This window comes from Phasianus colchicus, chromosome 9 (genome assembly GCF_987193195.1).
Source record: "Phasianus colchicus chromosome 9, bPhaCol1.hap1.1, whole genome shotgun sequence".
NCBI classification, from domain to species: domain Eukaryota; kingdom Metazoa; phylum Chordata; class Aves; order Galliformes; family Phasianidae; genus Phasianus; species Phasianus colchicus.
Window position 1 is genome coordinate 5,032,557 of NC_143444.1, and position 11,318 is coordinate 5,043,874.

The following is an 11,318-nucleotide window of genomic DNA, read 5'->3' on the forward strand; positions in this document are numbered from 1 at the left end:
ACACATCTTCATTCAAATACTGTACATCCTTAATGGATTTTCTATACACTGAATTGTTTTGTTATTTTGCAGTTAAACTTCAAAATGTTCTGCAGAATGGTAGTAGGGTAATAGAGTGCTACAGTGTCACTTCTATCCATTGCTTAAATAATGAAGACTCTAACTGTATATTGATACTAAAAAACATTGTTGGGAAGCCCAATTATATTTTTTTCTGTGCTGAGTTTGAATAGGTGCAGCAGGTCAGTCATTCTGAATAACAAATCAGCTTCTTAGCCTTTCCCAGAAATAATTCATTATTCAAATAATCTGCCGTTGATTTTCATTTTCCAAAAGGTTGATGAAAGTTTTATAAAAGAACACTTTTCTTCTCCAGAGCCTTTCAAAATTCAAGACCTATCTATTTGTGTGCCAAGAATATAAGATGTGCATTTATTTCCCTTACAAAAAAAAAAAAAAAAAAAAAAAAAAAAAATCTCATGCCAAAGGTTATAAAATTGAAAACATAATTACAATTTCTTTATATGGGTTAAAATCTGTGGTGTTTTACTTCATTGTGCAACAAACTAAGAAAGGACAATGTATAATAAAACGTCTATTGAAACTCATTAGAGAAGGGCATGGCAATGTTCTTAAGAGAGCAATAGTCCTAAAGATCTAATTTGCTAATTCAGAATACTATACATAAAATATTATACATAAAATACTGGGTGAGATCCTTGGCTGCAGTGACCATGAAATGGTGGAGTGCTTAGAACATGGAGGAGGGTGTCAGGAAACTCATAACTCTGGACTTCAGGAGAACAGAATTTGCCCTATTCAAAGATCTGCTTGAGAGAGAGCACCATGGGATAAAGCCCTTTGGGGAAGAAACCTAGCTAATATTCTAGAATCACCTTCAAGCTCAAGAGTGACACTACCTCATCTTGGTTTCATCTGGGACAGAGGAAATCAGGCAAAAATGCCAGGAGGCCTGCATGGATGAACAAGAAGATTCTGGACAAACTTAAACTCAAAAAGGAAGCCTATACAGATTGGAAGCAAAAACATGTAATCTGGAAGGAATACAGAGATGTTCTCTGAGCATCCAGGGATGGAATTAGGAAAACCTAGATACAATTGAATCTGGCCAAAGACATCAAAGGCAGCAAAAATATTCTATGAGTACCTCAATGACAAAAGGAAGATGTGGGCCCACTCCAGAGGGAAACGAGAGCCTGGTTACCTCTAACAGTGGAAAGACTGAGGTATTGAATGACTTTTTTTGCCTGTTTTTACCAGCAAGACTGCCTTCAGGAGTCTCAGGTCCCAGAGCCCGGGGTGAACAGTTGAAGCTTCATTTCATTTCTTGGGAAGGAGATGGAGCAGCTAATCCTGGAAATAATTTCATTGTAAATGAATAAGAAGAAAATCATCAGGAGCAGTCAGTATGAATTTATCAAATGGAAGCACTGTGTAGCCAACCTGATAAGCTTCTTCAGTGAAATCACCAGCCTGATGGATGATTGAGGAGAACTGGATATTGTCTATGTGGACTTCAGTAAGACATTTGACATTGCATGCCTTAAGATTCTGATACGGAAGCTGCTGATGTATAGGCTAAAGTAGAAGAGAATGAGGTGGGCTAAAATCTTAGACCCAGAGGGATGCACAGTCATCTAGATCAAGCTGGAAAGTCATGCTGAGAAAAATCTCATGAAGTTCAGCAAGAATTGTAGAATTATACATGTGAGGAGGAACAGTTACAGACATCAGGATATACTGGGGAGCACCCAGCAGGAAAGCAGCTCTGCAGGAAAGGAACTTGGATTCCTAATAGACACCAAGTTGAACGTATCTTTGCTGATAAGAAGACTAGTGTTATTCTTTGCTACATTAGGCATGATATCACCAGAAAGTCAAGATCCTTCACTTCTTCTTAGCATTGGTGAGGTCAAGCCCGGAGTACTCTGTCTGGTTCTGACCAGTTCTGTGTCCAGTACAAGAGAGACATAAACATACTGGAAAGGAGTCCAACAGAGAACTACCAAGATGATCAAGGTAGTGGAATACCTCCCCTATGAGGAGAACTTGATAGAGTTGGGACTGTTTGGCCTGGAGAAGAGGAAACTTGGTTGGTCACATCAGTGTGTGTAGAATCCTGACATACAGGTACAGAAAAGACTAGGCTAAGATAAGAGACAGTGGGCACAAACTGTATCATGAAAGGTTATATCTAAACATCAGGAAGCACTTCTTAACTGCAGGTGATGAAGCACTGCAATAGGTTGCTCAGAGAATCTCTAGGTTCTTCTGTCTTGGAGATGTTAAAAATCTGCCCTGACATGGTCCTATGCAACCTGCTTCGGGTGATCTTCCTTGAGCAGGGAGGTTGGACAAGCTGGTCTCCAGAAGCCATTTCCAATCTCCACCATTCTTTGATTCTGTGATGCTGTGAAAAGACAAGGCGACAAAGAATCTGGTCACAGTCCAGAAAATCATGAAAAAGTCTAGTTTCTGTAAAAAACAACAACTGTAACAAAACAAAAGAAATTCCTAATACAAAGGTGTTTGTTGAAAGACTTCATCCAATGAATGAAGCAGTGACACCATTTTCCTAGCTGTGACTTCTGGAGCACTAGTAATCAGGAGCGGAGCTTAGTAAATCATTCATAATGAATAAAGAATTCATTACAGAAATATGAAATTCTTTTTTCCATGAAGACAGGGTATCAGAGTATCACTTATTTGAAATATTAAGCTACAAAATAATAATAACTCACAAACAGCTCAGTGGAAATACTTCTTGTGCATCAGGCACTTTAACAGTAGAGATTACAATTTATGATGTGTTTGCACAGGTCATTTAGATGCTGCTCTTGATTACAGCCTATAAAACAGACTGCTAAACAAAGAAATGAAGAATAGCATAAATTACATCTCTGTATGTAGTATTCACAGTAGCTCCAGGGGACTGTAGCATGACTAATAGTGAAAGATTTTCATATTATGTTTTCCCTTGTCATTTCTGTATCCGTTTGCTTTCAGCCTATATAGAACCTAAACTATCTACTATTCCCACACCTGATCTTGGTTATTCTGCGGCTACTTCTGTAATTAAAGCTAATTCATTCAGAACACTTTGAAAATGCAAGGATAGAGGATTTGGCATAGTGCATTAAAGAGTAGGGGAAGAGGCTGGAGCTGGATTACAGACCCGGCAGGAAGCTCTGAGGGAGCCAAGATTACTTCACTTCATCTTCTGGCTGCAGCAGCTGCCTTCACCTCATATTCCATGCCAGTCATGCTGGCTACTCAGAAGCAAAGGTAAAATATCCTGAGTAGGGTCTACTCACCTAGGGGAGCTGCATGTTCCCAAAGCTGCTATTGATCTAATAAGATTACTTGTGATTTCGTGTGTGTGTTTTCAGTAGGTGAGGAAGATATTTTTAACAGTACATTAAAACAGTTTGGATCAACTTTTCAGTAGCTGCTAAACTAATCCTGGGGGTAGACACTCTAGTAAGTGTGTGCTCTTTATGTGCATCTCAAAACAGCATCCCGAAATAATACGTTATATATAAAGTCAAGGGCACCAGGTTCATTGCTGCACCAGCTGCTCTCCCAGGTGTCATTCTGTATAAACTGACAATAATCTGGTCTGCAATGAGAAGTTTATAGCAATTTTCTTTTTTTTTTCCTTAAACTAGAAATGTTAGAATTGTATAGAAAGTACTTCTTTTGGTAATTCATTAAGGTTTCTGAACTTGTGTCCAAGGGAATAGTAAGATGCCAAAAAGCTTCAGGAAACATAAATAAAAATGATACACTGTTCTGTGACTTTTAATTGTAATGCTACAGCATTTCTAATTCTATGATGCTATAACTGGCTTGAGAACAGTAGGCTGCAGCTGTGAGTTACTGATACACATCCTCAGTCAAAGGGAGTTTTCTAAGATCCTTACCTAATGATACATACCAGGATGGTGTGAAGTATGGGTATTCATACTGAAAAGTTTTGTAGTTCTACTATACATGCCTCAGTTAAGAAGCTATCATGTGAAAACAGAAATGCTAGTTTTGTACTCTGGTCACACTATGGAGAGACTTGTTTTCATTATGAACAAAAACAGCACGTAGTTCTTGAGTATTTGGAAGTAGAGATAATTTTCATTTTCTCTCTTTAATTAATTTAAATCTGTAGAACTTTCAGATTCATCTTTAATGCTATGTAGTTAAATGGGAATTTTTGTGTACCTTGAGGCAAAGATTATAATGGCTGTTTTAAGTTTTTTAAGTACAACATCTGTTCAGGAGCTGGCCCACTCTATAGCACTGATACGAGAAAACTGAGTTTTAGTTTAATCCACAGAAACTGTCACGAGCTTTTGTGAACTTTACCAGCAGGTAAGAATTAGTTCTATCACAAAGAGATCTGTCATGGTGCAGTGTACTGCCAAATGTTAATCTTCAAAGGAACCTATCTTCTATGAACCTACCAGTGATCATTAAAGACATCCATGGAACTCTCTGTAAATAGATTTAGTAAAGCCATTCACAGAAAGTATTGCATAATGCCTCTATCAGGCTGCAGAACACATCTCCAAATGTAATTTTCTACCAAGGGTACATCTTCCAGGCTTTCCCCTCTTCTCTGGAACCTGAGATTCCTGAAAGCCAGTCATCTGCTAAAGACTGAGCAAAAGAATGCATTCAATACCCCAGCATTTTCCCTGTCCTATGCAAGCAGCTCTCCCATTTTATTCAGCAGTGAGTCCATATTTTACCTAGTCTTTTGTTTCTCACTGATGTGTTCATAGAAGCTTTTCTTACTGTCTTTTACATCTCCAGCTGGAACAAATTACATTAGGACTTTAGCTTTCTTAACTTAAACAGTAAAACTTTTACAAATTCTCAGTGCTCCTCCCAGGTCTTGCCTTTACTTCTTCTAACAGCATACCTCTTTTATTTTGTTTATTTGTTTGAGTTTGGCCATTAGGCTGAGAGTGAAGGGAAATCCCATTGCAGAGGGATACTTCTGTTTTGGAGGGATGATTGTCCTATTCAGAGATTTTTGACTTTTTTTCTGTTTCCTCCAATTACTGAAATTAGTAGAATGGTGCTTTGAAAGACCACAGTCAGAGACTTGAGAGCACTAATAGTCCTCAGTATCCTGATCAGCTACACCTCTGGCCTCCTCCAGGCCCCCTCCTGGACAAGAACACCATTTCATCCCTCACTGAAGGGCTCCCAGTGATGTCATCGGATGTCAGTGGTGGTGCTGCCACTGCTCCCCTCAGCCATGGGTCCTGCTGAGCTGGGCCTCACCTAGAACTTGACATCCTGTTCCTGTTCCACCATGCCCAGCCATCCCAGGGCAGTGTCTGACCTTGGTGACTCTCATTGGGCCAGATCCTGACCCCTTCCCATAGACTAACATCCCAGCTTGGCCTCAGCCCATCTCTGCTCATAAATATCAGTGAGATTTTGACATGCAGATCCATATATTTTGAATGTTGACAGGCATATTCCGTATTTGGAAACCATAACCAAATGCTTAATTTGCAGCTATTCTCACAGCCTAGCTGGACAACAGTCTGTGTGTCCATCTGTGCACTCCTCCAAGCAGCTGTGAGTATGCAACTCTCAAACCGTTTGAAGGTTACTGATTTTAGTTGTGATATCTAATTAGAATGTGCTCCATGGGTTTGATATCAAACACCATCACTATTTTACATAGCCAGCTTTTGCTCTGATTGCTCACTTTCCAAATGCTCTAGTTTGTTTTGTCTTTATGTAGATAAATAGAGCTATGACCTAGCAAGCACTTACATAAATGCTCTTTATAATACAGTATTTCTTTGGTTATTGCACACTAACTGCAAGATGGAGTTAGTTGCACTAAACTCAGAAAAATCTGAGCCTATCTACTTCTACATGCCAGTGAACGTCATTAAAATGTGTACACATGTAAGCATTCCCTGGGGCAACTGTTCTTAAGGAGCATCTCTTCAAGATATGAAAATACAGATTCTTTAAGTAAGTGTATACAAAAGTTAGAGGAAGGATTGAAAGATCATGTAAAATGTGATGTTTACTGCTATCTGACAGTATAAACTAGCTAGCTGAAGTATATACATATGCATAATTTTTGATTGACAATTCCATTAAATAATTAAATCATTTAGCCTGTAAACCTGTGGGTTGAGATAAAAATATTTACTAAGACAGAGAGAAAGGATAATAGTTAAGATATGTATGTATAGATATGAATACATACAACAAGTGATGCACAAGCAATTGCTCACCATCCCCCCAACCAATGACCAGCTAACCTGCAAGCAGTGGAAGAGAGTGAGATGTACTCCCACTCCTTTCAAACCTCCTTCTTCATGATGTCATATGGCATGGAATATCCCCTTGGCCAGTGTAAGTCAGCTGTCCTCTCTCTGTTCCCTCTCAGATCCTTGGGTTCTTTGATGTGAATGGCCTTGGCTCTGTGCAGCACTGCTTAGCAGCAGCTATAAACATTGGTGTGTTATCCACATTGGTTTTTTTTCTAGAACGAAACCTTAGAGTCATACCAGGCACTCTGAAGAAAAAATAATCCCATATGAAACCAAGACAAGCAGTAACAAAAAACAAACAAACAAATAATAATAAAAAAAAGAAGAGAGAAGAATTAAAATATCAAAAACTTCCAGTACTTTACTCTTCCCTCATAAACTAAACAGCAAGAGAATGACTGCTACAGCAATATTGGCACTGACTCATTCTGCCTAAATTGTTATCACTAAGCAACTAAAGGAGCAAAGACACTGATAAAGGCAATGCTCATGTGAGAAGTGAGCATACGGCAAGGTCAGCAAGTGCCACATATCAGTTTTTCTTTGCCTCCTTTTGTATTTAAAACAAGAGAATGAGATAATCATTTTTTTCTCAGTTATAGTGCATCAACATATTCTTATCCTCCCACTCTCTCAAATTATCAGCAGCCTACAATTTTTCAGCAGCTGCTGTATACAAGTAAACTGTGAATAGAGGATAAGATTATCAAGTCTGCTAGGTTTAAAGTTAGACAAGTTTGGATGTCTTATCTGTGCCTAAAGATGTAGTGTCAGCAAGAGAAATCTTGGTTGGGAGAGTTACAGAAACAACCCCTAAAATCCTTCCACTAACATTATGTCTTCAAATCAGTTTCATGGAAATATTCACAGAATTCACAGAAATAACTTAATAAGTGGATTATTTTGAGCTCCACCATATGTGTACAAACATATTTTATATGAAATGGGTCTTCTCATTTAAAACATTGAACATCATGACTGCTTCTCATCTACGTATGGCAGCTGAGTTGGACTGTATGAAAACACAAATTCACTAGGATAGCAGTTTCAGGAGCCCTTACAGTACAGCAATGGAAGATGTCTGTAAGTGTTGGATGACAAATAGCTTCTAAAATTATAACCTTGATCTCTCTAGGTGTACATCGTATTATATTTAAATGAATTGAGGATTCCTGTTTTTGAAAAGTTTATGTGAGTGAATCCAATTACACTGACAGTCATAACTGATTCAAGTGGTATGTCACAAAATCAAGGATAGCTTCAGATCTAAAGAAGGAAGAAATAATTGGAAAAAAAAAAAAACAACCAACGATTGAATTAATAGAATTGTCTGGAACTCTTTGACTATCTGGGTAAATATTTGAAAAATAGTTCAAACTGTTAGATTAGAAACACTCAGGACAATTTTCTGGCTTTGTCTGCATACTTGGTACTAGAATCCTATGAAGAGAAATAAGTTGATTTTTTCCTTATAAAGGATAATTGAGTATTGATCCTTTAGCTCAGACAAACCACAGAACTGCTTTGGAATACTGATATGAGACCTATATGACAGTGACAATAAGGAATTCTATCTGTGTAACAGTTTCAATGATCAAGTTCTTATATTCAGAAGAATTTTCTGGAACTGTGGCTTCATTTTCTCTTTCTTGTTTTCTTTCTCTCTCTCTCACTCTTTTTTTTTTTTCTTTTTTTTCTCTCTTGCTTTCTTTTTCTTCTCTCTTTCTCTCTTTCTTTTGTAAGGTGTATACTATATATCTCTATGTCAAAAGTCACAAGTGAACAATAATAATGTGCATGCATGTGGCAGAATGACAATTAAGTAGAATGCCTATTTTCTGGAAATCACCTAAGAACACGTTTTTTTTTCATACAATAAAAAATTAGGCAAGAACTTAAAGTAAGGTATTTAGGAACTAGAAAATTGCTCTAGTACCAGTACTAGTTCCTGAAAGTGGAATAAGCATCAGTCTGCAAATCCTTTTGACTAGATCAGTCAATTCAGTTCCAGGACAGATCTATGTATATTTTCAGATTAATGATTCTGCACTTTCTGTTCAAACTTTGATTTCAAGTTACGTATTCTCTGATGTCTTTTTTGCTACTTGTACAGTCCCCTCCACTCCAGTGTTTCATATTTTATTTCTTGCTGCTGCATAAGACCATTATCTTACCTTGTCACTGATCCTCCTCTCCTTTTAAATATTCCTTTCAAATTATATAAGTTGAACAGAATTGTGGAGTTCACAGCAAAAACAACACTCACCAGCTACTCTCTACTTACTATTTTCAGAACAATAATTTTTCTCCACTCCATGGGCCCATCCAAATCACCTGCAAGACTTAAGCAATATATGTCACTGCTTTTGGGAGATGGATACAATTGAATCTGTTCAAGCTTTAGACAAGTTTAAAGCATTCTTCTTAAAGGTTCCTTTCAGTTCACTGGGAAACATTCATTTTATGACTGTTACCATTTGTGTATGGTAACATGATAAAATCTTCATTTTTCATAGATAGAAGAAAACACATTTCAAACTTTTAAAATACAGAACTTGGAAGGTATCTTAAGATCTGAATACAAAAGATATGATAATGTTAAGTGAACTGAGACTATGGATAAATATTGTGAGGAACAACTTCATGATTTTGCATGAATTGAATTTTTATAGTTTCATTTTTTTACACAAAAAATCTTCACATCTTGTTACTATCCAGGTCCATCTCTTCCTCTTTAGACTGCAGACATTAGACATAGCTTATTTAGAATATTAAAATATTTATTGATTAGAGAAATCATTACTAAAAACTAGTAAAATGACTTATAGTCAGTAACAAAGTTAACTAATGAAAACATCACTTTTGCAATTACTGATTACTGATTCTGCATACTATTCACAATAGTATCACTCTGCTAATTATCAAATGGGATGAATCACTTACAGCTATTATTGGATTACAATTTTACCAGCCATCCGTCCCCACAGCACTTAGAATAGTTCAATATCCAAGTGGAAACTGGTGATGAATTGAGCTCCTCAGGGGTCTGAATTGAGACAGGCACTGTTTCACATATCTATTGGCAACATGGATAGTCCATGTCATGCTGCAGGGAAGGAATGACATCTCGAAGGTCCTCGCAGGCTGAGAAGTGGGCCTGTGCAAACAGCATGCAGTTCAACAAGTCCAAGTGAAAGGTCTTGTACCCAGGTAAGGGTGATCCCAAGCATGCATACAGGTTGGGTGATGAGTAGATAGAAAGCAGCCCTGAGGAGAAGGACTGGGAAGTATTTGTAGATGAAAAGCTTGACATGAACTAACAACATGTGTTTTCAGCCCAGAAAGACAACCATGACTTCAGCTGTATCAAAAGAAGCGTAGACAGCAGGTTGAATGAGGTGATTCTACCACCTACTCCACTCTTGTGATAGCTTATCTGAAGTACTGCGTTCAGCTCTGGGACCCACAGCAGCATTAGAAAGATACGGACCTTTCGGTGTGAGTCCAGAGGAGGGCCATGAAAATGATCAGAGAGCTCAAGCACCTCTCCTGTGAAAAGGACTCAGTGAGATAGAATGAAGGAGAGATATGAAGTGACTGATGCACTACCCCTACATTCAAGCAGAAGTACTGGCTTCCTCCCAGAAGCCTCAGGGACTTCCACAAACTTGCTGAGGGTGAATTCAAACCCACTGTGTCATTAAAAATGTTTAGAATTAGAACAGTCCAATCAGAAGGGACCCAGAAAGATCATCAAATCAAACTCTACTGATGGAGAAAGAACATATCTCTGGTTTTGAGTATCATGCACATTTTTCTAGCTTCCTCTTGTCTCATGTCATATTAGAAGAGGCAGGGGGAATGTGTGAGCTACCTGTGTCACTGAAAAGGAAGTGTTAGTAAAGAATAATTAAAGAAAATTAAAACCCTTGAAGCTTTCTACCACAAATCTGCAGTTGGAAGAGAGGGCAAATCTATTATTCGCATTTTATACACAGAGAACCAAAGCTTGAATACGCTAAGAGATTTGATTCCAATTTATTATGAATATAACGTCAGAAAGATGGAAAACTAAATCTATGAGTAGTCATGTCTGTGGATTTTGGTTGACTGATTTTGTACTCCATCAGAGGCAAACCTTTCCTATCTTATTTTCATCTCTATTTCTCTATTCATCCAGGTCTATAAATATCTAAGGTGTGGAGGGCAGAGTGGCGAGGCCAGACTCTTTTCAGCGGTATGTGGAGACAGGACAAGGGGAAACGGCCAGAAACTGCAGCATAGGAAGTTCTGCACAAATGTGAGCAAGAACTTCTTTACGGTGAGAGTGATGGAGAACAGGAACAGGCTGCCCAGGGAGGTGGTGGAGTCTCCTTCTCTGGAGATATTCAAGACCCGCCTGGATGCCTACTTGTGTGACCTGGTGTAGGGATCCTGCTTTGGCAGGGGGGTTGGACTCGATGATCTCTGGAGGTCCCTTCCAACCCCTACGATTCTGTGATTCTGTGATTATCTTTATATAGTAAAGATTTTAGGATATAGACAATTTTAAACTTCCAGACTGTTTTGAACAACATGGTAATGGTGTAGCAGCATCTTCTTGAAGCACATTTCTTTACAGTACAAAAGAAACCGTAAATAGCAAAAAGAAAATAAAAATAGAGATCCTAAATAAAGCAATAAGTTGCTGCAAACCTTACCACTGGGACAAATCTTCAAGATAAAGAAAAGATGTTATTGTTTATACAGTTGTGGAACCCTTCTGCTGACAATGTATATTCAGTATACCTTTAAAAAGTAAACCAAACTATATCATATGTTTTTCAAGAAAACAATGGAAATGTGGAATTTATGACTACTGACTCTTGCTGAAGGCTCATAGTTTGGATCTGTATTTGCCATTTCAGTTTCATAAAGTCATTTTTCAGTTTTCATGGCTGGTTGAAGGGTTAGAATGCAAGCAGAAGCAACATATTAAAATAACATGTCAGG